This window comes from Patagioenas fasciata, chromosome 2, assembly GCF_037038585.1.
Source record: "Patagioenas fasciata isolate bPatFas1 chromosome 2, bPatFas1.hap1, whole genome shotgun sequence".
NCBI lineage: Eukaryota > Metazoa > Chordata > Aves > Columbiformes > Columbidae > Patagioenas > Patagioenas fasciata.
Genome location: NC_092521.1, coordinates 66,714,313 through 66,740,841, shown reverse-complemented (window position 1 = coordinate 66,740,841; position 26,529 = coordinate 66,714,313).

The window sequence follows — 26,529 nt, the reverse complement described above, 5'->3', positions numbered from 1 at the left end:
GCCAATTTGGAAGTGAATTCAATGTGAAAAATGGGAAAATTCTAAGGAGCCTTCTGTAAAATCAGTGCTTGTAAAAAGGAATAAGGACCAGGTGCTTTTCCACCCAAAAAAGGTGAGAAGTGCTGTGTGCTAACCAACCTGCACACCTGTGGATCACCCCTGTCGCAATTTGCTTTGCTGCTTATTTAAGGTAGAGTACTGCAGCCAAAGGATGAAGTTTGTTTCTCAGAGAGCTCACAAAACATCTTGTTTAGAGTAAGAATTCTCGGTCAGGCATTCTTGTTAACTTCATGATTTCCTTAGCAATTTCAAAACTCTAAACCAAAGTAACAGTTTTGAAGTGAAACATACCTGATTGTTTAGTTTTGGCTACATTAGATGTTATAGTCACAGATTATCTTTGTTTACTGATGACAAAATATTAATTTTGACAAAACCAAAAACCACATTTAAGCTTTAACGAAAAAAATACTGACAGTTGATAAAAAGGTTTTCCAATTCGTATCTTTTTTTTACACAAAAATTTTAGAAGGGAAAATTAACAAATCAGTCCACATATGTCATAATTTACCATGCAGCTGTCCCAAAAAACACCACCAAATCTATTAATCCATGTGTGCATTTATATTCTATTAATCAAAGCGAAGGCATTATTCAGCTATTTAAAATCAGGGGTCATCATGATCCTGTATTTCAACTTCCTGCATAAGTCAGTCTGTACAATGTCATAGAATCATTTCTGCATCAACTCTTGTAACTTGTGGTTGAACAAAAGTAGTTTTTAATAAGATATCTGATGTTAATTTAAAAATCTAGTTACAAAAAGTCCACCACATTTATTGATATTTGCTAATGTTTTGTTTTTTTCTTAAAACTATATACTTAGTTTCTATTGTAGCCCCTACCCATATACATGGGACTTTCTACCTTTTGGAATTTGTTAAGATTGTGTCTACTATACATATATATATATAGATATATATATACCTACTAGCGCAGTACACATATATTTATGCAAATCAAAACAAGAGAGCATCAGAGGTGCTCCATTGTACATGAAAATCAACCCTGAAGAAAAAAATCTCAACATTAACATGAAGCTAATTTTAATATCAAGTTGCATGTGCATTTCCTGTTTTCCATAGAATATTTGTTTATGCATTATAGGAACCTAATGAAACATTCTATAAGAAAAAGCTAAATCATACATGAATTGACACACATGTAACACAATTAATTTTGTAATTATTAATTATGGAAGCTATCCATCCACTGGAAATTTTCTAAGATCAAATTTTGTGTGCATTCTGAGGTACTCCACTGGTAAAAAAAAAAAAAATCTCTATTCAATAACAGATTTATGAATGAGACCTGTGAGACATAACTCAGGAAAAATTACTCCATTTCACTTCAGAAATGAAGATATTCCCTAGTGTAAAAGAAGAAGAAAAAAAAAAAATATTGCCTTGTGAAGTGTAACAAATACGATTGATTTCATTTTTGTTATTTTGGAATATGCTTTCATATGTGTCAGAAAACAAGCAATGGTTAATGGTATTTAGACAAAACCAAGTATTAGGTATTTAGACAAATCAAAGTATTTATTCAAGAAAAATAAAATTATTCTCTTTTGTAGGAAGGCATGCTTAATGTTATTTCATCATAACAGCATAAAACAGCGTGGTTTACGTCAGAAAATTGTGGTTATGTGATTTCTCAGCTTATGGGGTAATCAAGTAAACTCATTGAAACAAAATAATTTTAAGTTTAAACCATGATAACTTTGGAATACTAAATTTCCAATTTGAATTTGTTTATTGATATCAGCTTTAATATCAGGTTTTGGATCTGCTGTGCTGTATTCTTCAAATTACAAAAAATGAAGAACGTATTGTTCTGGTTCAAACCTGCTTTTGTAAGAGAAACCCATGAGATTTACTGAGGTTGTCAAATGATTCCTGTGTGTGAGAGTAATTTTTTTGCTTCCTTCCACTTACACAATAGAGTTCTACTTTCAGACCAATAGGACACAGCTCTATGCAACTTTCTGCATGTTCCTGCAGCAATTCAAGAGGTTTTCCACAGACATAAATGAATTTTATAGTATTTACTGTGTATCCAGATTGGAACAAAAGCTCGCTCTCTTCTAAACTCCTCAATATTTAGTTCCTCTCAGAACTTACATCTTTAAAAAAATCTCATAAGTGTTGTTGAAAACTCTGGGAATCTATGAGAACAGTATCCCATCCAAGTGTACTAGGGAAGTGTGATATATTAAATCTGACAGGATGATGTTCATTAATCTTTGAAATGTAGTTGGGACACTGGTAATTCCAAGAGGCATTACATTAAAATGAAAAGCCCCCTTATGGCAAATGAAGGTGGTTTTTTGTTTCCTGTCATCATCCATTTGTAACTGCCAATAGCCGCTAGTTAAATCAATGCACCTGATAAATATTGCTTGACTGAGCAAACCTAAAGAATCATCATTTCTTAGCACTGGATATTTATCTTGTTTTCTTATTGCATTTATTTTTCAGCAATACTGTACTCTGAAAACCTGCTTGTACCATTTGCCTTTTCAGTAATTAACATTGGCCTAAGGGCAAATTGAGAGAGATGGTTTCAGACCAAAATGTATACCACGGTTGTTACTTTATCACTCTTCCCTGCAGACGAAGAGGATTGTGGACAGAATTCCATGATTCCTGACATTTTTAATCAATGCCTACCTCTCTCAACTGTGTTGTAACATTTAGAAGACTTTAGAACAGAAAATCCCTATTCAATTCAGGAAAAAAAAAAATGAAATATTGTACCTACAACGCAACCCTAGAAATAGACCTATGTGCTGGAAGCAGGTGAAGACTGGATATAGTCAGTTATATTACAATGCTACCGTTAGAAAATGCAAGAGAATAAGAGGAAATATTTCCGTCTATGGTTTAACCTTCTAGCTATAAATCATGCTGTTATGGTTTGTAAAGGTAATGCAGAAAAGTGAGTGGGGGCAAAAGATGTGTATATTTGATAGAGTCTTTAGAAATCTCATTTGTTGTTTTTGCCTACAGTATACAAAATCCGATGTACAAATTTAAGGCTTACCCCTATTTCTTTTCACTAAATATTTCTGTATTTTGCTTATCAGAAGGCAGTATTTTTCAGAAGTGCCCGTTTACTTTGATTGTTCCATTATTTTATATATCTAGGCTGTGATCCATATATTTGGGCAATCCAAGATTAGTGATAACTAGATTTTAAAAGTACTGATACGTATTTGTGTGTTTTTCTTTAGTGGTAAGATTCCCAAACTATTAAAATATTCCTTCAGTGACATGCAAAAACTCTTACAAGATGCTAACTTTTCATTAGGCTCAGTGATAAGCTATTTAGTTTAACAACAGAAAGAAACTCTTTCTAGTGATTTATTGATGACATTTATTCACCAGATAGACAAAGAAGCACAGAAAGCAGTAATTTGGATGTTATTCTGAAGCATCGAGTCTCCTCTGCTAGAAATTTCCTAGTTTAGCTTCAGGAAGCTGAACACTGCTTCTCCATCTTTAAAACTGGCCAGCAGTTCCACCCTACAATGCAGTAGTAGTGTGTATATATAGACATTCTAGAACACTATGCACACACCTAACAGCTTTGACAGTTGTGAGGACACCAACAATCTAACATCTGAAACAGATAATATCTCAAAGGGAAGTTACTTCACATGTATGGTATTTGGCAAATGAACAAGTGAAACAGACTTGACAAATTTGGTCTATAGTTGGTTATATCCAATGCCAAATCACTCTTCTCTCACAAGGCAGAAAATTCATTAAAATTAATTTTGCGTCATTATCGTGAGTAGGTTTTGGTCCATTACATCCACACCAGCTTAGCTGGACATGCTTTTATTTTGAGCTATACTTTTACCTGAATTTTTATGGGCAGATTTCATTCAGAATTTGTACACACACCCGTAATAAAGTCTTGATCCAGAAAAACAATTCTTGCATAACTTGAAGCGTGAAAATAATTTCACTGAACTCAGTCCAGCTGGCTATGTATTTAAGGTAACACCTATGTATATGCCCCTTGAGAAAAGTCACAAGTTGGCAAAGTTGCCCCGTGCTTTAATCCAGTTACACCACTCCACAAAGAAGGCTACTATTTTGATCAAAGAACCAAGAACAAACCTTCCAGTGCACAAAGTATGGCTTTCCTGAAGAAAAGTGCCAGGAAAAAGGATGGCACAGAGACTATACTGCTGCGTGGCACCACACAAGTATGGAAAGAAAAGCTGCCAGAGGATTGCTCATGCTCTGTATCCTACCCTGTGTGTCACAAATGTAATAATAAAGCAGACATCATGCACAATGGCCCCAAAAAGAGCTATTGAAAAAAATCCTCCAACACTTAGAAAGAAGAGAAAGAAAGCACTGATGTATTTTGTCAGAAATAACCATTATCAGTAGCACATATGCATATAAATGCTCCCATTCCATTTTTGAATCATCTTTTAATATCATTTGGTGAAGTCTTATATTTTTGTCATCACTACCATTCACTGGGCTTTATCATAACAACGGTCATCATCAGGAATACTATTGTTATCTCTGCCACAAATATAAATCTATAATATCTGCAGTAAGCTTTAAGATAGGGCTTCCATAAAACAATACAAGCTTACTCCACTCCACTGACTCGTCTCTACCTGTGAGAACTGAAGGCCAGTTCAGCACCTCAACAGCTAGTTTTTGTGGGGATGCTTTTAGACACCCAGCCCTGGCTGACTAGAGCTCAGCATCTTTCTCACACTCTCTTTTTCAGTAAGGAATAGCTTGCTCCTATGTTTGACACCATATATTTCACATTTGGTAATTATTCTTCATCACATTATCATAATCTACCTTGTCCTAAGGGCAACAGCCCTTTGAGATTCAGTTCTCTTGGCCTCTCCCATTAATACAGCCCTACCAGCTATTTTACATGATTGAGGTTTGACTAACAGAAATACAAATAACATAAATTTAGGCCACTGGCTTTTTAACGTCCCCTTGGCTCCCTAGCAAGGCAAATGACAATATTCTAATCTGTTTTCCATTATAATTAAGGCTCTCATTTAGTTTATGGTTCTATAATTGGAGCACCACACCTCAAGAAAAATCACAGATCCTCTCCACAGCCAATTCTGCACATAACGCAAGAGGCCATAGGCAGTAACAGAAAAGATATTTATATAGAAGGAGAAGAGATGTGGTTCAGAAAGGTCCACATTTCCAAGGTGATGAAAAGTAGGTCCACACAGCACAATTGGACACATGTTGTTAAAGGGTACTGAGCCAGCTCCACGTTTGTTTGTATTTGGTGCAATAAAAGCAAGCACTGCCCCATAAGCATAGCAGAAAAATTAGCATGCCTCACTGTGCAAGCTGTTTAGTTCTACTGACAGAGTTTGGTCTGCAGCCAACTCATTTGATACCAGCAATGAGTGACCCTATAGCACGATTTAAATGTGCACATCACATTAAAAATAGTTCAGGATTCACAACAAAGCTTCCCTTAGACTGGATCTTTCCAAGAAGGTTAAGTCTTCACCTTGAGTTTGGAGAGCTGTTTAAATTAGTTGCCTTTCACTGGTGGGATGAAGCCAGGTGAAAAGATGGTTCTCCTTGCAGCAAGGAATTATAAACAAGGGCTCTGAGCTGAGAAAGATGAGAAGCAGAAATAGGTCAAAGGCTGGACTACTAATCCCATACAGGACAGCCCTGTTTTTGTTCTGAATGAAGTATTTTAGTTGTTAACAACCGCAGAAGAATGAAGGGTTTGTGTGTCTGTTGTTTCTACTGTGAGTCATTAAGGCAGTTCCAAAACAGGAAAACTTCAGTTAGACCATTATCAACCTACACATGGAGTGTTGATTATTAATAAAAAAGAGTACACATAGAAAACATTTTACTTTTAAATCAGTCACAGACATGACAACATAGGATCCCAAGGAAGAAGAATGTGATAATACAGGCACTTTTTTTTTTCCCAAAGTCCAGAAGACTCAGGGGATAAAAACAGCAGAAACGGCAAATGACACACAGATAATCTGACACTTACTTCAAGAGCAGTGAGGACAGGACTGAACCGTACAACAGTAGTTAGGATTACCGTATGTGCCAAAAATCATCATCCATCAGGATGACAAAACCAACCATGATAAGAGCAGTGTGCACAATGAAGTTAAAGGACTTTCCGTTCTTTCAGGATGCCCAGAGCTACTAGACTCCACAAGGGCCAGGATCGCAGAGCTGCTGGAAGGTTATATTCAAAACAAGTGTCTGCCAAGAGAAGTACTGCTGTACTGGCATCTCTGGGGGCATTTCTGACCTGCATTTTCTCAAGTAGCCATGCTTTCTCCAAGCTGCTGGTGTGTGCTCAAAGCTGGTGCTTAGTGAAGCAGATGCTATTGCAACCGACAGGTGAGCCGGCCTCTCTGAGAGAACATGCAGACACACATCTTTATTAAAATAAACCAGGCCCTGGCATCACAAGATTATTCCATGAGTTAGAATACAATCTCAGCAAGGACAATGATGACAAGGTTTATCCTGCAGTTCTCTTCAAACACTACCATTATGAACTGGAGTATGCACTGCACTAAATAGTAGCTAATTACTGTTTACTGTCAGACTCACATTTTAATATCTAACATCTAAACACCAAATGCCACTTTCTACATCCCCATCCTCCCACATGTTTTAAGCTTAAAAGAGATGTTATTTCTTATCTAACCTTTGGTTTTGGAGAAGTGGTTCTGTGTTTTTTTTCCTTTGGTTCTCAGCGATACCAGTTTCGGTATTACTTACATGATCTGTAAAAAGAACTTAAAAAAGATGTTTCAATAAAGTAATTTCAATTTTCTTCCAGAGAAGGGGTTAAAATCAACTTCACTTCAACTACAATACTGTTGACTATTAGTTAAAGAACTACACAGCAAGATGACTATAACTTTGCTACCAGGGCAGCATATTTTTACAAGGATGATACAGGAAATATAATATCTTCCCTACAGATAATACAAGAGAGACTGCACATAACACTGAGAATGTTCAAGGGGCATATGGGATAACTGTACCTCCTGTGCAACACCTGTCCTTCAAAACAGCCCATTTCCGAGATGGCTTTAACACCTCTCCACAGAAAGTCTTTAATTTTTTGTTCTTTTATTGCCAGAGCAATAAATATCTCAGCTTTTGAAATGGTGAATTAAAGTAGCTACCAAAGGTTCAAACTGAAATTATGCCACAGATGGGATTAAAAAAAAAAAGGGGGGGGGGGGGCATTATTCTACCTCTTCTTTTTTCCCTATTCAAAATAAAATTTAAAAATAAGAATTGAGTATTTTAAACTCTTTTGTTTTTAATAGCTATTCTACAGCTTCCTAAAACTGCAAGAGGCTGTGAAGTTGCAGATATCATCAATTTCATTACAAGAAGAAATATAAGGGTGTTTTCCACAAATGAAAAAAAATAAAAATAAAATAAAAAATCAGAAGTTTTTCCATTTTATATCATGTTAAAGGTAAAAATTTTGAAGTTGCTTCTATTTCAGTGAAGTTGTTCTGCCATTTTTCAACACAATCTACTGACTTTGTTATCTGCCTTCATCAAACATATAAAAGACCTAGGAAGAGAAGCAAGGTCTGAACAGGTTTTCTCAAAAGCAGTCAGGTATTTCCAAAGACTATTTGTATCAATAATATAAGTAATACTTACTGTTCAAGGCATAGCACAAGTGGGTGCACTCTGTGTAACCCTGAAATCTTGCCACCAGCTAGGTCACATACCCCAGTGAAACAGCTGACAGACTGCGATTTCTGCCAGACAGACTACAGTACCTGAATTTGCCACAGAGACAAAATAGACTTACAAGTGAAACAAATTCCAATTTTACTAACTTTGCCACTGTAAGACACTTTAATAGAAGCTGAACTTCCTTCACTCTTTGTAGAAGTTTTACAAAATTATTTGCCAGACTTTACTACTGCTTCCCAGAAGAGACAGTTAAATGTACAAATTAATTCACAACAAGAATCTGCAAATGTACTTACACACATTGATAAAGATGTGCACAACAATCTGTTTGATTTACATGAAAATAAGGTAGCATGTTTATGTTTAAACTAAAACCATCGTGGCTTTGGGAAAAAGAAAATGAAAAGATGACTAAGTCTACAATGGTTAATAATGAATATCTGAGCCATGAAAACTTAAAGGAGATAGGACAAAAAAGTCCACTGACACCTGGAAAGTTTAGATGTGAACACATGCTTCAGAATTCACAGAATGCTACAACATCTGTAGATCTTATGTCGTAGGAATGAGATGTTATCTGTCATTCATTAAAAGTCTAATTAGTGCAATTATCTTGTGCATTAAGTGTGATACCTTTAGAATTAATTCACATCACACACCGTATGTAAACACACCAGAGCCTCATGAAATTTAGGAAATAGAAAACTTGTTTGAGAAATACTAACTTATTTTGCTATACGTTTGTATAAAAATGTGATGTAATAAATGGTCGCACCATTGTTTAGCTCTTACACGGAATTTCAAAAATTTCCTACTATTCTGAAGTCAAGCTCATGCTCTGGTTTTACTGACTCATGGCCCAAAAGAAACACTCGAAATAGATGACTCCTAACATTTAAGTAAAAGACATTAAACTTAAAGGTGAATAAAAAATACCCCAGTAATTACAACAAAATGCTCCTAAAAGAAGGAAGATATAAAAGCAAAGCATCATTGGCAAACAAAGTAGCAATAAAAATTAAATTTATGTTAGAAATACTGGCATAGCCATGGAATTCTGACAGATACATTTTGTAGTCAGAAAATATCCATTAAATCAAATAGAAAGATGGATTTTCTATGAGTAAATATTTAGAACATTCTTTTGATACTGAGTTTTGAAGTTATACTTGTCTTCCCTAAAGACACAGAGAAGAAATTGCAAAACTGGAAGATACCAAAAGCTAAACTGTGCTGAAGTGCCTGGGCTGGACAAAGCCATCACATGTATAACTGGAAATATTCACCCCTACAATTTGTATTTCTAAATTGAAAGAAGCAGCACAGGAAACGGGAGAGGTGCCTGAGGAACGGAGGAAAGCAAATGTCACTCCAGTCTCCAAAAAGGGCAAGAAGGATGGTCCAGGTAACTATAGACTGGTCAGCCTCACCTGCATCCCTGGGAAGGTGATGGAACAACTTATCCTTGGTGCCATCTCAAGGCATATTAAGGATAAGAGGGTCATTAGGGGCAGTCAACATGGCTTCACCAAGGGGAAGTCATGCTTAACCAACCTCATAGCCTTTTATGAGGACATAATGAGGTGGATAGATGATGGCAAAGCAGTGGATGTGGTCTATCTTGACTTCAGTGAAGCATGTGACACAGTCTCTCACACCATCCTTACAGCTAAACTGAGAGAGTGCGGTCTGGACAATTGGGTAGTGAGGTGAACTGCGAACTGGCTGAAGGAAAGAAGCCAGAGAGTCGTGGTCAATGGGGCAGAGTCTAGTTGGAGGCCTGTATCTAGTGCAGTGCCTCAGGGGTCGGTACCAGGGTCAGTATTATTCAATATATTCATCAACGACTTGGATGACGGAATAGAGTGCACTGTCAGCAAGTTTGCTGATGACACCAAGCTGGGAGGAGTGGCTGACACGCCAGAAGGCTGTGCTGCCATCCAGAGAGACCTGGACAGGCTGGAGAGTTGGGTGGGGGAAAGTTTAATGAAATATAACAAGGGAAAATGTGGAGTCTTGCATCTGGACAGGAACAATCCCAGGTCCCAATATAAGTTGGGGAATGACCTGTTAGAGAGCAGTGTAGGGGAAAGGGATGTGGGGTCCTGATGGACAGCAGGTGATCATGAGCCAGCACTGTGCTCTTGTGACCAAGAAGGCCAATGGCATCCTGGGGTGTATTAGAACGGAGTGGTTAATAGGTCGAGAGAGGTTCTCCTTCCCTTCTACTCTGCCCTGGTGAAACCACACCTGGAATATTGTGCCCTGTTCTGGGCCCCTCAGTTCAAGAAGGACAGGGAACTGCTGGAGAGAGTCCAGCACAGGGCAACAAAGATGATTAAGGGAGTGGAGCACCTCCCTTATGAGGAAAGGCTGAGGGAGCTGGGTCTCTTTAGCTTGGAGAAGAGTACACTGAGGGGTGAGCCCATTAATGTCTATAAATATGTAAAGGGTGAGTGTCACGAGGACGGAGCCAGCCTCTTCTTGGTGACAACAAATGATAGGACAAGGGGCAATGAGTACAAACTGGAACACAGGAGATTCCGCTTAAATATGAGAAGAAACTTCTTCACAGTGAGGGTAACAGAGCACTGGAACAGGCTGCCCAAGGAGGTTGTGGAGTCTCCTTCTCTGGAGACATTCAAAACCCGCCTGGAGGCCTTCCTGTGTAACCTCATCTAGGTGTTCCTGCTCCAGTGGGGGGATTGGACTAGACGATCTTTTGAGGTCCCTTCTAATCCCTGACACTCTGTGATTCTGTGTGATTTTTTTTTTTTAAGTGTTTTGCTGAGTAAATACAAAGAAAAAAAAAAAAAATGAAGACAATCAAAACATGGTCCTAGGAAAGAAATCTGATGTAACAGTCAGGACATAATGGTACAGACTATACTACTTCACTATTCCTTCAAAGTGTAACTGATAATTAATTCCCCTTGATAAGTCCCTTGGGAAGTAAATATTACTGTTTTCCATTTGACAGCTGCAGAAACAGAGAAGAAGACTGTCTGCGTATCCTGGTAATGGTTTCTCAGAAGCTGTGTTATGCCCACTAGCTCACACAACTTCCTCATTGCAATGATTTCAAACATATGTTTTACCATCAGAAATATGAGCCTGACCTAGTACAAAATCATGATGCAAATAAACAGAAGACAAAGTCCACTGTAGTGGAAATAAAACACGAACACAGACGATGCACACTAAGTGTATTTCAGATATGAACACAGGACTTGCTGTTCTGGCTCAGGCTTGTCACCCACAAGGGCTAATACACCGTCCCCAGCAGTAGCCAGCACTGGATGCCTTGGCAAAAGATACAAGAAACCCCACAGATGTGGGATAATCTGTCTCCCTTGAAGGTCTCATCCTAATCCCTTTAGTTATAGATTCCCTTAAATCCTGATGCATGAGGGTTTTTATCCCTTCAAATACTCTTTTTTAGAATTACTATCATAACTCTGGATATTCTTGTTATCCATATAAATGCCCCTTCCCTCTTTGAAGCTTGTGAAATTTTTTATTTCATCTTCATCCAGAGCCCATGAGTTCCAGAGTCTATATAGGCACCTTCTGGTAAGTGTTCCTTTATTTATCGTAAGAGATGGGGAAAACCATAGTCTCCTGATCTTTGCTCTCTGCTGCATTATTTTTTAATATTTTTTTTTTTTTTAAACTACATACACTATCACTCCTATTCTCATCTGACTCCTCAGGTAAACAATCACTTCAGATACTTTTATGTCACTAACCTTTCTCTCTACTTTTATATGGGTCTGTCCATTTCTGCAATATTCTTTTCCAATGTGGATTTTCCGTTAATGACAAATAAATTTTATATAAAACCACAGTGCTGGCTGATACAATGACTGCGTATGGATTTACTTAAATTTTCTTCTGTATTTCTTCAAAAAGAATGTATCTCACAGTTACCTAGTCTGTCTGAGTCCATGTGAAATTCCTTAAGGCTTCTCTGGACTTGATTAACAAGGAACCTACAAAGAGGTTATCTACCAATAATGTGGTGTTGTTACTTCATTTCTCCTTCCTCTTTCCAAATAACTAATAAATACATTACATAACGACAGACCTGGTACAGAAACTTATGGCTATTAACCTTTTGCCATGATGAAAATGGACCATTTGTTCCTGCTTTTTCTCCTTCCTCTCAGCTATTTTTGATCCATGATATCACATTGACTCATGGCTACTTGGTTTCTCTTAGGAGAGATATTATCAATCCACAATCTTCAAAAATCCATGCATGTCTAGCCACAGAATCATGGGATAGCTTACAAATCATGACGTATTAAGACATAATAACAATTCTGTTTCTACTGGTGTCCAATTTCTGAGCTAAACTGATTCACAATCATGAGTTTTAAGTCCTGGATTTCTAAGCTTGTGGTGGTTTTCTTGTTTAGAATTTTTTCTCTTTTTACAAAAACTTCTCATTCCATCGCTTGACTTCCATAATGAAGAAATTAAAAGAAACAAAATCAAGTAATATTGGCCTTAAGAGAAAGCCCCAAGAGCTAGCAATGCTGAGGAGTCTCTCACCTATGACGGTGCCAGAAGCCTTTTGAAAGATATACTTAACAAACCCACTATTCATTTGCTGACACAATTAAATAACGTTATGACATTAGCTGGCCAAAGTTTATTCTGCAGAACTATATGATTAGCTATAGATTATTATCTTCAAACTCCTTTTTCTTTTTCAGTGTCACTCTAGCTAAGTATCCAGTAAGGTTTATCAGCAAGTAGTCCCACAGAGCCCCTCTAGAACCTTTTTAAAGATATCAACAGCGTTTCTGTCCTCTTATCATATGGGCAGTTGGACCATTTTTAAGCAAATGGTTCATTTTGTTAGAAATTCAGATGAATCATACTTAGAACTTCTTCAAAACTCTTGGGTATATACCATTTGGACATGGTGACTTACTTCTTCTGAAATTTTCACCGGTTTACTACACCTTTCAAAAATATAGGTTGAAAAACCAGCCTGCACTTTTATAGATCAGTGAACCACTGAGAGAAAATAAGTGCGAATAATCAAATATTCTATGTGAAAGGATACACGAATTGTATAGAAAATTTCTTTTGGAATTAGTTTAAAGGGAAACTCAAAGCACAAAGAGAAAAAAAAAAAAAGACAGAATAGAAGCAGAGGAAAAAAACCAAGATATTCGGGGCAAATATCATACCAAGGATTACCTTAGTAACTGCAGAAGCCATACTTATTGCTACTTTTTTTTTTTTTTCAAGTGGGTCACACATTTCATTTCCTGTAGCTATTGAAGCTAAGCTGTTGGGGAAAAAGGAAGTTTTCATACTGGGCTTCTTGCTATCAGACCTAGGTGAAACAGGTCGTTTTATAACACAGCTTAAAAAAAGTATGCACTCTTTGAAAGTCCCACGTGCATTTACATTTTCAGATAGAAACTGTGAGGGCTTTGCTTCTGCTCGATTGCCATTGTCCTATTCCTTTGAGTCCTGTGCAGCTGTGGATCTAAGAGAGAACCTTGGAAAACATGCAGATCCCTCTAAGAAATTGCCATATGAGGGTTTGAAAAATCTTACAGGATCAGAGGGTAGATAGGACATAACTTGAGACGGTCTGCATCATTCTGCTACCTGCAGCACCTAAAAGCAGACCAGTAAAAAAGTTCTGCACAGACCATTGCTAGTTGCTAGCAGCCAGGAAGAGAAACAGATGAAGAAAGTAGGCCAGGATTTGAAGAAGGAAAAAATAAAATCAAGATAAATAAATCCTCTCAGAAAGAGTATACGATGTAGGGAAGTAAACACAGTTCCTTTCCGAAATCACTAATACAAATACTGGAAAGAAGTTGGGAAACATATTATATCTTGCTTGTTTCACTTGATAGATAAAGACCTTTTGTGTGACTAAGTACAAAGCTGCAGGTTTATCTTGTGTTGCTGTGCTTGTTCTACCATTTATCTGACATGTGGATTCCAGACAGTCAAAGTTTAGGCTCACAGTATTTGAAAGCGGGATTTTAAAAACAAGAAAAGCAATTCTATTCTCTTGTGAACTTTGACATGGCAGAATGCATAAGTTGTACTCACAAATCAAAAGGAATTTCTGCCACTTTCTGACTTCCACACTGATCGAGAACTGTCCCAGAACTAGTAATTCCAAATGCAAAAACTGTAAAGCATAAGAGAGGACACAGGCTAAGTCCAGCCATCTTTCTAAATCTCCTGAATATGTACTGTATATTTTTATATTGTTCTTATGGTCTGACAAGGTCACCGTGCAATGCCATACCTGATGCTGCTGCACCATTCGGGGAATGAATTGCTCAGTTCTCCTGCATCTGGAAAGCACACCACATGGGAAATATTGGTTTACATATAATTTTAAAGCAAAAGCTGATTTTCAATAAAGCTTATAATTGCAAGAAGATAGGAATTTACTCACAAATACCAGCCAGCATTTACAATTTTCCGAGATATTTTTTGGCACAATAGTTATATTACAGTGCCATCCACTGACTCTCTCCTGCAAGTACGTGCACTGACACACACAGCTGCTGGTTTACATTGACTTGGCTTAATTCCCACTGAAGGGCCAACCATCCCCAGACAGATATATTCCCAATTCATTTCCTCCTGCAATGATAACTGTGAAATTTACCCAGCTCACAAAGGAAGAGAAATAATTTCTCTAATAGCCTTAATGGGTTTTTAGAGACCTTGGCTAGCAGCCAAGAGAGACTTAGACATGGCTTTGCAGGCAGCATGAATACAGAGCTTACTTTCATATGTGTGTGTGTGTGTGTGCCTGTGCATTCTGTGCATGGTTTTATTGTGAGATACATTTCAGGAAAAAATGTATTAATTGAACCTCATCAGCACTGATGCGCCCACCAATAGTTTTCCCTCACTGACGTCAAGGGATATGAATGAAAACTAATTGTGCTTCAAAGAAAAGGCAAATCACAAGTCTGTTGTAGGATTAGTTTTTTCTTTAATTAAGATTGTTGAAATAAACAGCAAGAGAGCTGTTATGGATGTTTTCATGTATACTTTAGTTCCAGTTTCTCTATTGAAATGTGAGACTATCATGTTATTACAAAAGAAGATCAAAGAAAAGAATACACTAGAAAAGCCTGAAAAGCTCTCGGAAAAAATAAAAAAAAAAAAAAAAAGGCCAAAACATTAAGCTTCGCTTAAGTAAAATTCCCTGAAATCATCCACCAAATAAATATTTTTAATATTTCAGTTACAATGAGTTCAATAATACACTCTTAGAATTAGAATTTCATAGTATGTGTTTTACTCATACCCTCCTTCAATTAGAAGTGGAGCACGTAAAGACAGATTTTAGAAGAAATAACTTTGACAATTCAGAGGTTGCTATAATTATCACAATAAAGTACACTTGCTCACTTTTTTGTTGTAATACATGCTAACTGACTGGCACATTACATGCCAGCCCAGGAGGATGTGTCTGTACACCAGCATAACCACACTGCAGACAATCTGCAGCACTTTAGAAACCTTATAGAGGAGGATCCAGGTAATTATAGACCGGTCAGCCTCACCTCTGTCCCTGGGAAAGTAATGGAACAGCTTATCCTTGGTGCCATCTCAAGGCATATCAAGGATAAGAGGGTTATTAGGGACAGTCAGCATGGCTTTACCAAGGGTAAGTCATGCTTGACCAACCTCATAGCCTTTTATGAGAATGTAACAAGGTGGATGGATGATGGCAGGGTGGTGGATGTGGTCTACCTTGACTTCAGTAAAGCCTTTGACACAGTCCCTCACAGCATCCTCACAGCTAAGTTGAGGAGGTGTGGTCTAGACAATAGAGTAGTGAGGTGGATTGCAAACTGGCTTAAGGAGAGAAGCCAGAGAGTGGTAGTCAATGGTGTGGAGTCTAGTTGGAGGCCAGTATCTAGTGGAGTGCCTCAGGGGTCAGTACTGGGGCCAATATTATTCAATATATTCATTAACAATTTGGACGAGGGAATTGAGTGTACCATCAGCAAGTTTGCTAATGACACGAAGCTGGGAGGAGTGGCTGACACGCCAGAAGGCTGTGCTGCCATCCAGCGGGACCTGGACAGGCTGGAGAGTTGGGCGGAGAATAACCTGATGAAATTTAACAAGGGAAAGTGTAGAGTCCTGCATCTGGGCAGGAACAACCCCAGGTTCCAGTATAGGTTGGGAAATTACATATTAGAAAGGGACCTGGGGGTCCTGGTGGACAGCAGTATGACCATGAGCCAGCACTGTGCCCTTGTGGCCAGGAAGGCCAATGGCATCCTTGGGTGTATTACAAGGGAGGTGGTCAGTAGATCGAGAGAGGTCCTCCTTCCCCTCTACTCCGCCCTGGTGAGACCCCATCTAGAACATTGTGTCCAGTTCTGGGCCCCTCAGTTCAGGAAGGACAGGGAACTGCTGGAGAGGGTCCAGCACAGAGCAACAAAGATGATTAAGGGAGTGGAGCACGTCCCTTATGAAGAAAGGCTGAGGGAGCTGGGTCTCTTTAGTTTGGAGAAGAGGAGACTGAGGGGTGACCTTATTAACGTTTATAAATATATAAAGGGTGAGTGCCACGAGGATGGAGTCAGGCTCTTCTCAGTGGCAAACAATGATAGGACAAGAGGCAATGGGATCAAGCTGGAACACAAGAGGTTCCACTTAAATTTAAGAAAAAACTTCTTCTCGGTGATGGTGACAGAGCACTGGAACAGGCTGCCCAGGGAGGTTGTGGAGTCTCCTACTCTGGAGACATTCAAAACCCGCCTGGACATGTTCCTGTGCGACCTCACCTAGGTGTTCCTGCTCCAGCAGGGGGATTGGACTAAATGATCTTTTGAGGTCCCTTCCAATCCCAAACATACTGTGATCCATTTTTGTGACAACTCCCATACTTCGAAAAAGGGTGACCGAGCCATGAACAGCTTCAAATTAAGAGCAGGTTAGGGAGAAAGGAGCCTGAGGGTCCTGCAGCTGGTTAGACTGTTTAGTAGCAGTTCTGCCTCACACACAGATACATGTCCTTATGGAGAGGAAGGGGGCCACAAAGCACTCTTTTATGTATTCCACCATGCCTGTAATGTGCATGGTGTAGACAGAGCTTTAAAAATCCTCCTCTGTGGCAGACTGTTACTTCCCAGAGATGACTTTAAAACATGTTCAGCTGCAATGGATTTTTTAGAAGTTGGTGCACCCAAAGCTGGCAGAAGAAACAGCCCAAACTTAGTGCATCTCCTCAAATTATCTGTCATAAACACCCACCCTGGCCATATGGAAAGTGAGGAAGGGAACTCTGATTTGGAGCACTTCAGCAAGTACATGTCCTGCATGACTTGTGAGTCTCTCAGCCCCCTCCATCTCCTAATCTTTAGCCCCTTTCACATTCTGCTGGTAACAATCACCCATTTCATACACTGTCATGTTTCCTGCTCCTACCTGCGCTGCAATGGAGCAGCAGTGGTGTGGCCTCCCTGGCGAGAGCTGGCTGCCTTCCCACACGTGAACTTTCAGCAGGTAGGTACAGAGTGAGCCAGGAACCATCAATCAAACACAAGCTGCAGAGCTTCACCGGCACCAGCCACTATACTGCAGTTATTGCTGCTCAGTAACTGCCAATTGTTTTGCTGTATGGCAATATCTGCTATTGCTTCTCGTTGTTAGCAATTAAAGAACATACCCAGGTAGCTCATCAGCCACAAAGTACTACAGATTTCCACAATCTGTGATCTTTGTCTTTGGGTACAGTTGGGGAAATCTGCATACCTAATACCATTATATCAAAGGGTTTTAGCACACTGATGGTGATGCACATATGTTTTCATAGCACTTACATGGAGGAGTTTTAATAAAGGCTATATTCTGTTGCTTTATGAAAGCTGGAAAAAATTTCTTGGGGGGAAAAAAAAGCATTGCAACCGGGAGTTCTCCCCAGGAAGCTGGGTTCTGGTTAACAAAACAGTAAAAACCCACCTCCTTGGATTTCAGGTGAGTTCAATGATACCTGACTGCAGGGTCCAACTATTCTGAAAGTCACCCACTTGAAAAACAGGACAGTGGTAAGACACAAAGCTATAATACTTGGAGGAAGGGAAAAGAAAATTTTTTTTAGCAAAGACAAGAGTCATGAAGACTACATTTGTGTCTCTGAATTCTGAGACTGCCTTTTAAACTGTTCCTTTTAATATTACTAGAATAGATTTGTTTTATTTAAACTAAACTTTGTATTTGGAGCCATCTTGACTTTTTTGGTCAAGTGAGTAATTTGTAATTTGTGAGTAATTTTTCACAATGGCACTGGAAACGTGGACTAATTTTGTCCTCACAGCAAAGGAACAAATTCATCAATTTTGCTTTAAACAAAAATTCTTTCTCAGACCTCTAGTCTCAGCATAACAGAGATTAAATGATGGTTTAAGCACAACTCTCTTGAGAGAGGTACTTAAAGGTGTTTGAACATTTCTGCTTTATCCCTTTTCTTAGAGCTACAGTGTTAAAAGGAATTCTCTTTCTCAAAGACCACTGAGGTCTGACAGAGATAATAATATCAAAAATTTGCTGGATTTTAGCATTCATGAATGTTGGAGACTGAGCGTATGCCCTACAATCATGCCATATATATACATCTCCAGAGGTAAAATTGCCACGTGTCTACAGTAATATCTTTTTTTGTATGTAATATTGTTTCCAGCACCTGGAATCCCATCTTCCATTTTCCTTGCTTTTTCCAATATCTGTTAATGTCTTTTGCTACAACTTCTGCAGTACCTGTGTATCAACCAGCTAACATAGTACTGTCATCTTTTAGGGGCCAGAAAACTCAAAATAGCTTTAGAATAGCCTCTGAGTGCAGTAGACACCTTACAGTGCCTAACCTGACAAAACTGTAAAATGGATGGCTGTGATTGGAACATAATATGCTTCATTATAGGTCCATAAACTTTAACATGCAAAACTGCTCATTGTTCAGAACTACTCCAGAGTTTCCAAATCCAGTCCTGCCAGACGAAAATCTGGTGTCCACAAATATAATACATCCAGACTGTCATTCGAAAAGAGCTTTCCATTCAATTCCAGATTAACCATCTATCTGGGTAGCAACCCCAGACACGAAGCCCTAGGCAAAGCAGAAGGTCATCCTCTAAAACACGTAGGAATCTATTTCCCTAAGGTCCCCAGAAAGCTTTGTACGGTTAATACGCTGCCAGGCATACCCAGGCAAGGTTTTCCTCAGCTGCTTGCAATGCCCAGGAGGTGGACAGAGTGCAGAACACATCATGTCACAAACACTTTTGTGGCCGCTTATCAGAAAAAACATATAGATTTAACCAAGAAAACTCAACCTTAACTTTAACCAAGGAAAATCACATTCAAACTTCTCTTGAATCTTTGTTTTCTTTTTTTCTACCAGTTTTCTTTTTTCTTTAGCAATTAGACTATGTTCTGGTTAGGGTTTTCCTGTTTAAATTCTCCACACTGCATTACTGTTTGGTTCTACATGGGTAAAACACAATAGCAAAGTGGAATAATTCCTCTTTCAAAGAGATAGTGGAAAGACCAAAAGCACACGTACTTATACGTTCAAATTCATGTGGTTGTCTCTACATCATACAGGCAGGACAATTTCTCATTTGTTATTTCATTTCCTCAATTAAATTCAGTCATCTTGTTTACAGACTGTAGTTGTTCCATCTACATGGAAACAGACACATGCAGATCTGCAATATCATGTTCTCCAGCCACTCTTATTATAGTCACAGCAATTATTTTTCTGGCATCATCTTACAGGAAAACTTTAGACCCTTCCTGTTTTAGGCCAGTTTCAAAATTATCCAAGTCCTCTGTTAGGATCCCTACACACTTTACTTTTCCTCGAACATAAAATTTCAACATCCTTATTTATCCTGAATAATTCAGTAGGTGATACATAAGCATTCCAAATTTAGAGGAAATCTCACCAGACTTAACATTCTGTGCATGTTGGTTTTGCAGCAAACCCCTTAAAAGATTATGGCTCAGAAGCACACCCTAGATTCATGTCACATACTCAGACTTCCACTACTCTGTGTCAACGTGTGGGTCAGCTGTGGCTAACATCCACATACCCAGATTCTCACCCACACCCCCTCCTCAGTGGGGCAGGGGGAGAAAATACAATGAGAAATCTCCCTGTCAGGATAAAGACAGGGAGATTGCTCACCAGTTAGCATAGCAGGCAAAACAGACTTGACTTGGGGAAATTTTAATTACTTTATGGCCTCTTAAAACAGATTCAGGTAGTGAGAAACAAAGACAAACATTAACACAACACCTTTCCTCCCCACTTTCCCATGCCCAGCACGAAGTCCTTCACTTCAGGGGGTGGTTAGTAGGTCGAGAGAGGTTCTCCTTCCCTTCTACTCTGCCCTGGTGAAACCACACCTGGAATATTGTGTCCAGTTCTGGGCCCCTCAGTTCAAGAAGGCCAGGGACCTGCTGGAGAGAGTCCAGTGCAGAGCCACAAAGATGTTTAAGGGAGTGGAGCATCTCCCTTATGAGGAAAGGCTAAGGGAGCTGGAGCTCTTTAGCTTGGAGGAGACTGAAGGGTGGCCTTATTAATGTTTATAAATATGTAAAGGGTGAGTGTCACGAGGATGGAGCCAGGCTCTCCTTGGTGACAACCAATGGTAAGACAAGGGGCAATTGGTACAAACTGGAACACAAGAGGTTCCACTTAAATTTGAGAAGAAACGTCTTCTTGGTGAGGGTGCCAGAGCACTGGAACAGGCTGCCCAGGGAGGTTGTGGAGTCTCCTTCTCTGGAAACATTCAAAACCCACCTGGACACATTCCTGTGTAAGCTCATCTAGGTGTTCCTGCTCCAGCAGGTGGATTGGACTGGATGATCTTTTGAGGTTCCTTCCAATCTCTAGCATTCTGTGATTCTGTGATTCCAGGCTCCTCCACCCGCCACCCCACAGTGGCACAGGACAGGATGGTGGAAGAGTGTGGACACTACACAGCAGTTACTCTCTGACACTCTTCCCCCTCATGCTTTTCCACTGCTCCACCATGGGCTCTCCCTATAGGCTGCAGTCCTTCAGGAACCTGCCTGTACGGTGTTCTTCAACCCTTTCTTACACAGGCTTTCCACAAGGTGCCACCATCTTGGCTGTGGTGGCTCAGTTGTGCCCTGTGGTGGGTCAGCTGGAACTGGCTGTGTCCTGCACAGGGAAGTCCCTACTTCTCCTCACAGAGGCTCCTGCAGCTCCCCCCACTGTCAGTGCCTGGACACCTGCACTCTGTGCAGTCAAAAAAACGTGAGATTTTATACATGTTAAGACCAGAAGGAACTAGATCAATCTAACACAAAGTGTTACATTTTACTCAGATATGGCCTGCTCTGCTCTTACATTCATCTACAAGACATCTTGCAGAATCACAGAATCATTTTAGTAGGAAAAGACCTTGAAGATCATCGAATCCAACCTTTAACATAACACTGGCAAGTTCACCACAAAACCATGTCCTTAAGTGCCACATTTACGCATCTTTTAAATGCCTCCAAGGATGGTGACTCAACCACTTCCCTAAGCAGCCTGTTCCAATGCCTGACACCCCTTTCCATTAAGAAGTTTTTCCTAATATCCAACCTGAACCTGGTGCAACTGGAAGCCATTTCCTCTTGTCCTATCACTTGTTACTTGAGAGAAGAGACCAACACCCTCCATGCTACAACCTTTCAGGTAGCTGTAGACAATGATCAGGTCTCCCCTCAGCCTCCTTTTCTCCAGGTTAAACAGCCGCAGTTCCCTCAGCTACTCCTCATCAGACTTGTGCTCCAGGCCCCTCACCAGCTTCGTTACCCTTCTCTGAACTCTCTCCAGCACTTCAGTGTCTGTCTTGTAGTGAGGAGCCCAGAACTGAGCACAGGATTTCAGGTGGGGCCTCACCAGTACAGAGGAATGATCATTTCCGTAGTCCTGCTGGCCACACAATTTTTAATACAAGCCAGGATGCTGTTGGCCTTTTTGGCCACCTGGCCAGACTACTGGCTCATACTCATCCTCCTCCAAAAGGCAGTCAGTCTTGATTTGGAGACTGAGACTGCATTGCTCATCAGCTTAATTCATTTCGCCATTTAAGATGTGTGCCTTATTTTTCAGTTGAACTTGCCTGGTTTCAGTCGAGTTACTTGTTCTCATTAGCAAGAGAACAGTCTGTAGCACTCCTGGCACCTCAGTCTTGCCAGCACTACAAACACACAGCTTTTGGGCGTCCTGAAGTTCTTATAACATTCAGTTCCCAATTTCTCAGTATTACTTATTGCTTATACTTTACTCAGTCTCTGACAGCATAACATTGGTCACTGTTTTCTCAGCTGTCACCAATTTTATTGTTTTTTCACTGGATTTGAACAGCTGAAATAAAGCCTTCTAGGTGAAGGGCTGTCACCTATGTGTTTCTAATTTCTCATGTTCCAGGCAGCATTTGATTCAGTTCAGCAACCATCTCTTTTTGGGCTTTCGACTGCAGGAGCACTTTCTTTTTTTCTCCCACAGAGATTACAGGCCCATGCATTTTCTGTATGCTTATTTATTTAGTTTTTAATTACTTACTAATGACTTCTCTGGTGGACACTCAGAAATTGAAAATCAAAGAAACAGCAAAATCCCTCTCTATAATATTGGCACCTATGAAGCTGGGGAGAAAAAAAAACCATGAGAATGTTTAAACAATTATGACTACTCAATATTTTGTTTCTTTCAGCAAATATAAAAGAAACAGAAATAGGTATGGTAAAGGACTCAGTAACATCTTTATTTCAATGAACACCCTAAAACTTAACCAACCTTAAAATAAGCAAGTTGTCCCCTACTAAACAAAGTCGCACAACATCATGCAATCTGGTCCCAAAGCTCCACAAGAACTACGTGTGGAATTAGACCAGCCTGAAACAGAACCCCATCAAGCACTCAGAATAGAAACCTTCTCCCCACAGCAAGGTTGCTGGGAAGCTCCCACCCACTAAAGGTGGGCTTAATATAGTACAAGTTCTATGGTAACATCTCAGGACTTCCAAATAAAACAGAGGTTTTAAACCTGTACTTACTCTTCCTTGCAGGGATGCCCTTCCCTTTAGCCCTGACAAACTCCTAACATGCACAAATCTCACAGTACCCTCTGGAGCTCTACAGCAGCCTCTTTCATCCCCATCACCTCAAGGCTTGGTTGCATGTCTACCCTCCTTTCATGCAAAGCCCATGTTACTAAAATCCACCCCACGCCAACCTGCACAACCTCACAGCCTAGATGCCTCCCCCAGCTGCACAACAAGATTATTCTCAAGGAAAGGCACAATCTTTGCTACGTCTCTAGAGCTTCCCTGACCCTGAACACAATGTGCTGCCCAGTCACAGGCTAGTTAACAAAACAGAGCATATTCAGTGAGCAAAATAGTAGTTCAAGTATTCATCACACTGTTCATCACAGAATTTTAAAATAATGATAGCAAGCAAGTGTGATGCCAGACTGCAGTATAATACATGTACAAATGGACAAGCTATATGAGCTGAACATCAAGAAACTGTAGGTTATACTTAAAAGAATATTAATTCACCACAGCAGGCAAGGTAGACAGCACCTAATATAAAGTGCACTTGAAAAAACTTTACATGGAGCTTTGGTAGTATCAGCTGCTGCAATAGCACCAATCCAATATTCAGTGCTTTAGAAATAGCACTGTGCATTTTCTATTTGTGTGTCATCACATTTGGTTTTCTGTCTCTCTTCTTTTAAATGTGATTGCCGTTGTTCATTCCTTAATTTGTTGATGGGTTTGGTGGTTTCTTTTGTTCTGTTTTCTTTTTTACTTTCCCTGAAGTATTATTTTTCTGGTTCTCAGATTCTACATGCTCCAGCATAGAAGTGGTGTCACCCACTCCTGATGAGCAGTACTGTGTACGCCCTCTTGAACTCACTCCACAGATAGAGGAAAGGAAACAGCTTAATAGAATTAGTTCTAATTATTATTATTTTATAATACAGAGAGAAATAACTCAGATGATTTACTGGTAAGTTTTAGTTCCTGCACATTGATAGTCCACAGTGGTAGGTCAAAGCATTGTGAAATCAAAACCGAATGTTGCCACCAGGACACAGAGGCACAGAAGATTTAAATGACTCACTCCAACTTACACAACTGAATAATCATAGAAACAGTTAAATAATGGTTTTCTAGGGCATTTAGATCAGGCTGAGTCCTGGTTAGCACGTTCACACGTTGCAGTATAGCCATTGTGTTACATAAGACACAGCCAAAATGGAGAAAAGTAGATTTGAAGTGAAGATGTTTGAATTTTAGTGTTCCTTACCCCAAATTCTATCTAAAATGTTAGGCATACAGCTGTATGTTTCTGGTTTGGTTCACACAGTAGTTAGCTGTGATGCTGAGCTCTTGATTATATTACTAAATCACAATATCTCAGTTATGTTGTGTTGTTATACTGAAATATTATAGTACTTTCAAATCCCAAGAGACTACAAGAGACATAAAAATATGCTTCATTGTACATAGCATGAAAATTAATTGGCCTCCAGATATAGAACTGTATCTGGAGAGAAGTGGAAATGTACTGTAGATAATTAGGTCAGACTTAAGGGCCTCCTAAGCCTGCTTTTGACCCATAATATTTTTGACTCATAGATGCAGTTACAGTAAAACTGTTATACTCCAGAGGGAGTGCAGATTTAAAGGTCTTTGCTCATCATACCATTTGGGATTTCCTCACAGACAGCAAAAAACAGAGAACCAAACTTGTAGGAATGAGGATTTAAATTATATATTTATTTTGGCATTGTAACTGAGTCTAATAACATTGTTTTGCAGATCAGAAGAGATGCTAATATTAATACATTTTAATGGTTAACATAATATGCAGTGCTGTGGGACTTTGACAAACACTAACACATTTGTAATTCCAAATTTAATTACTTTGTGAAATAAATATATTTTTCAAATCCTAAACACCTCACTTCACTCCCTCTGCACAACACACTCACCAGTGCATGCTCATTCATAGAGACCTGAAAGTTATCACAGTATGACAGTATGTTTGGGATTGGAAGGGACCTCAAAAGATCATCTAGTCCAATCCACCTGCCAGAGCAGGAACACCTAGGTGAGGTCGCACAGGAACATGTCAAGGCAGGTTTTGAATGTCTCCAGGGAAGGAGACTCCACAACCCCCCTGAGCAGCCTGTTCCAGTGCTCCGTCACCCTCACTGAGAAGTTTCTTCTCAAATTTAAGGGGAAATTCTTGTGTTCCAGCTTGATTTCATTACCCCTTGTCCTACCATTGTTTGCCACTGAGAAGAGCCTGGTTCCATCCTCATGGCACTCACCTTTTGTATACTTACAGACATTAATAAGGTTCCCCCTTAGCCTCCTCTTCTCCAAACTAAAGAGACCCAGCTCCCTCAGCCTTTCTTCATAAGGGAGATGCTCCACTCCCTTAATCATCTTTGTTGCCCTACGCTGGACTCTCTCCAGCAGTTCCCAAGTAGAACTCGGCAAGCTGCAGCTCCTTTTCTCTCTGCTTTTTTTATTTTAACGAGAAAGTATAATAAAACTCTAATTTGGTTCCATTGTTGTCTAAAATCTAACATACAGTAAGCCTACTTTCATGATCAATAAGAGGAGTGTCTATGTTGGTGTTTTGTTCAACTGAGGAATGCAGTTTTGAAGCAGATCTCTCAATCCACTCAAGCTGCTGTGTTTTCATTTGTATTGTGCAGCAGTCTCAGAGAGTCTATTTGGATGAAGTTAAACTGCTGGATGCTCACTCCCCTGCAGCACATCTAATGCACATCACATGAGATCAGGCATTCAGACTGTGGGATCAGACCAGAACTAGCCGAAAGTAAAACCCATAGAAATGTGTATAGTAGGGATGCTGGATCCTTTAGCCTCTCTGTTCCTCTTATGCTGGACTAGTTTAGTGGTTAATACTGAAGCTGTATCTATAGGCCCAACTTCTGAGCACAGTTCATCTTGACATGCTTAAACTTTAACTATCTAGATTTGTAAGGCTACAGCAGTGCAGTGTTGCATATAAGACCAGGACAGCATGGGCAGCTAGAGCTCAGTAAGGCATAGATCCATGTTTAAATACCCTGCTTCCCAGGTGGGTTTTAATATATTTATTTTATATTCTATTTTACATCCAACTTCTGCAGCTATGTCCATGAGCTCTGACTGTAATTCAGACTATCACGTGAACATAGCAAGTGCAATCAGTCCATCTCTAAAGACTGGGTAGGACAAACCTTCTGCACAGAATAGGAAGTGGAATATGAGGAGTCCTGGTCTTCTAAATTAAAGTACGGCAATAGCTAGGCAATCACAGTCTGAACTGGCTTGGATTAATTAACCCTGCTGCTACTGTGAATGCAGCAGTTTACCTATTGTCCATAAGGATTCCAGTGAATGAAGCTCCAGGGCTAACTCACGTAAACTCTAAACCTGCTTGTTCACACAGCTTCGATTCCTCTAAATTTCATGGTCAGTGGACTGAAGGGATTGTGTCTCTCTTTGATGCCTGCGTTTGACTGTTTCTGAATTTAGCAGGCCAGTGCTGCATGTGCTAACAATTCTACATCTATAACATCTATAAGAGCCTGAAGCCAGACTTATGATTCATTTTGGATCTAAACAACCAGAAATACCCTTGTTTTGCAAA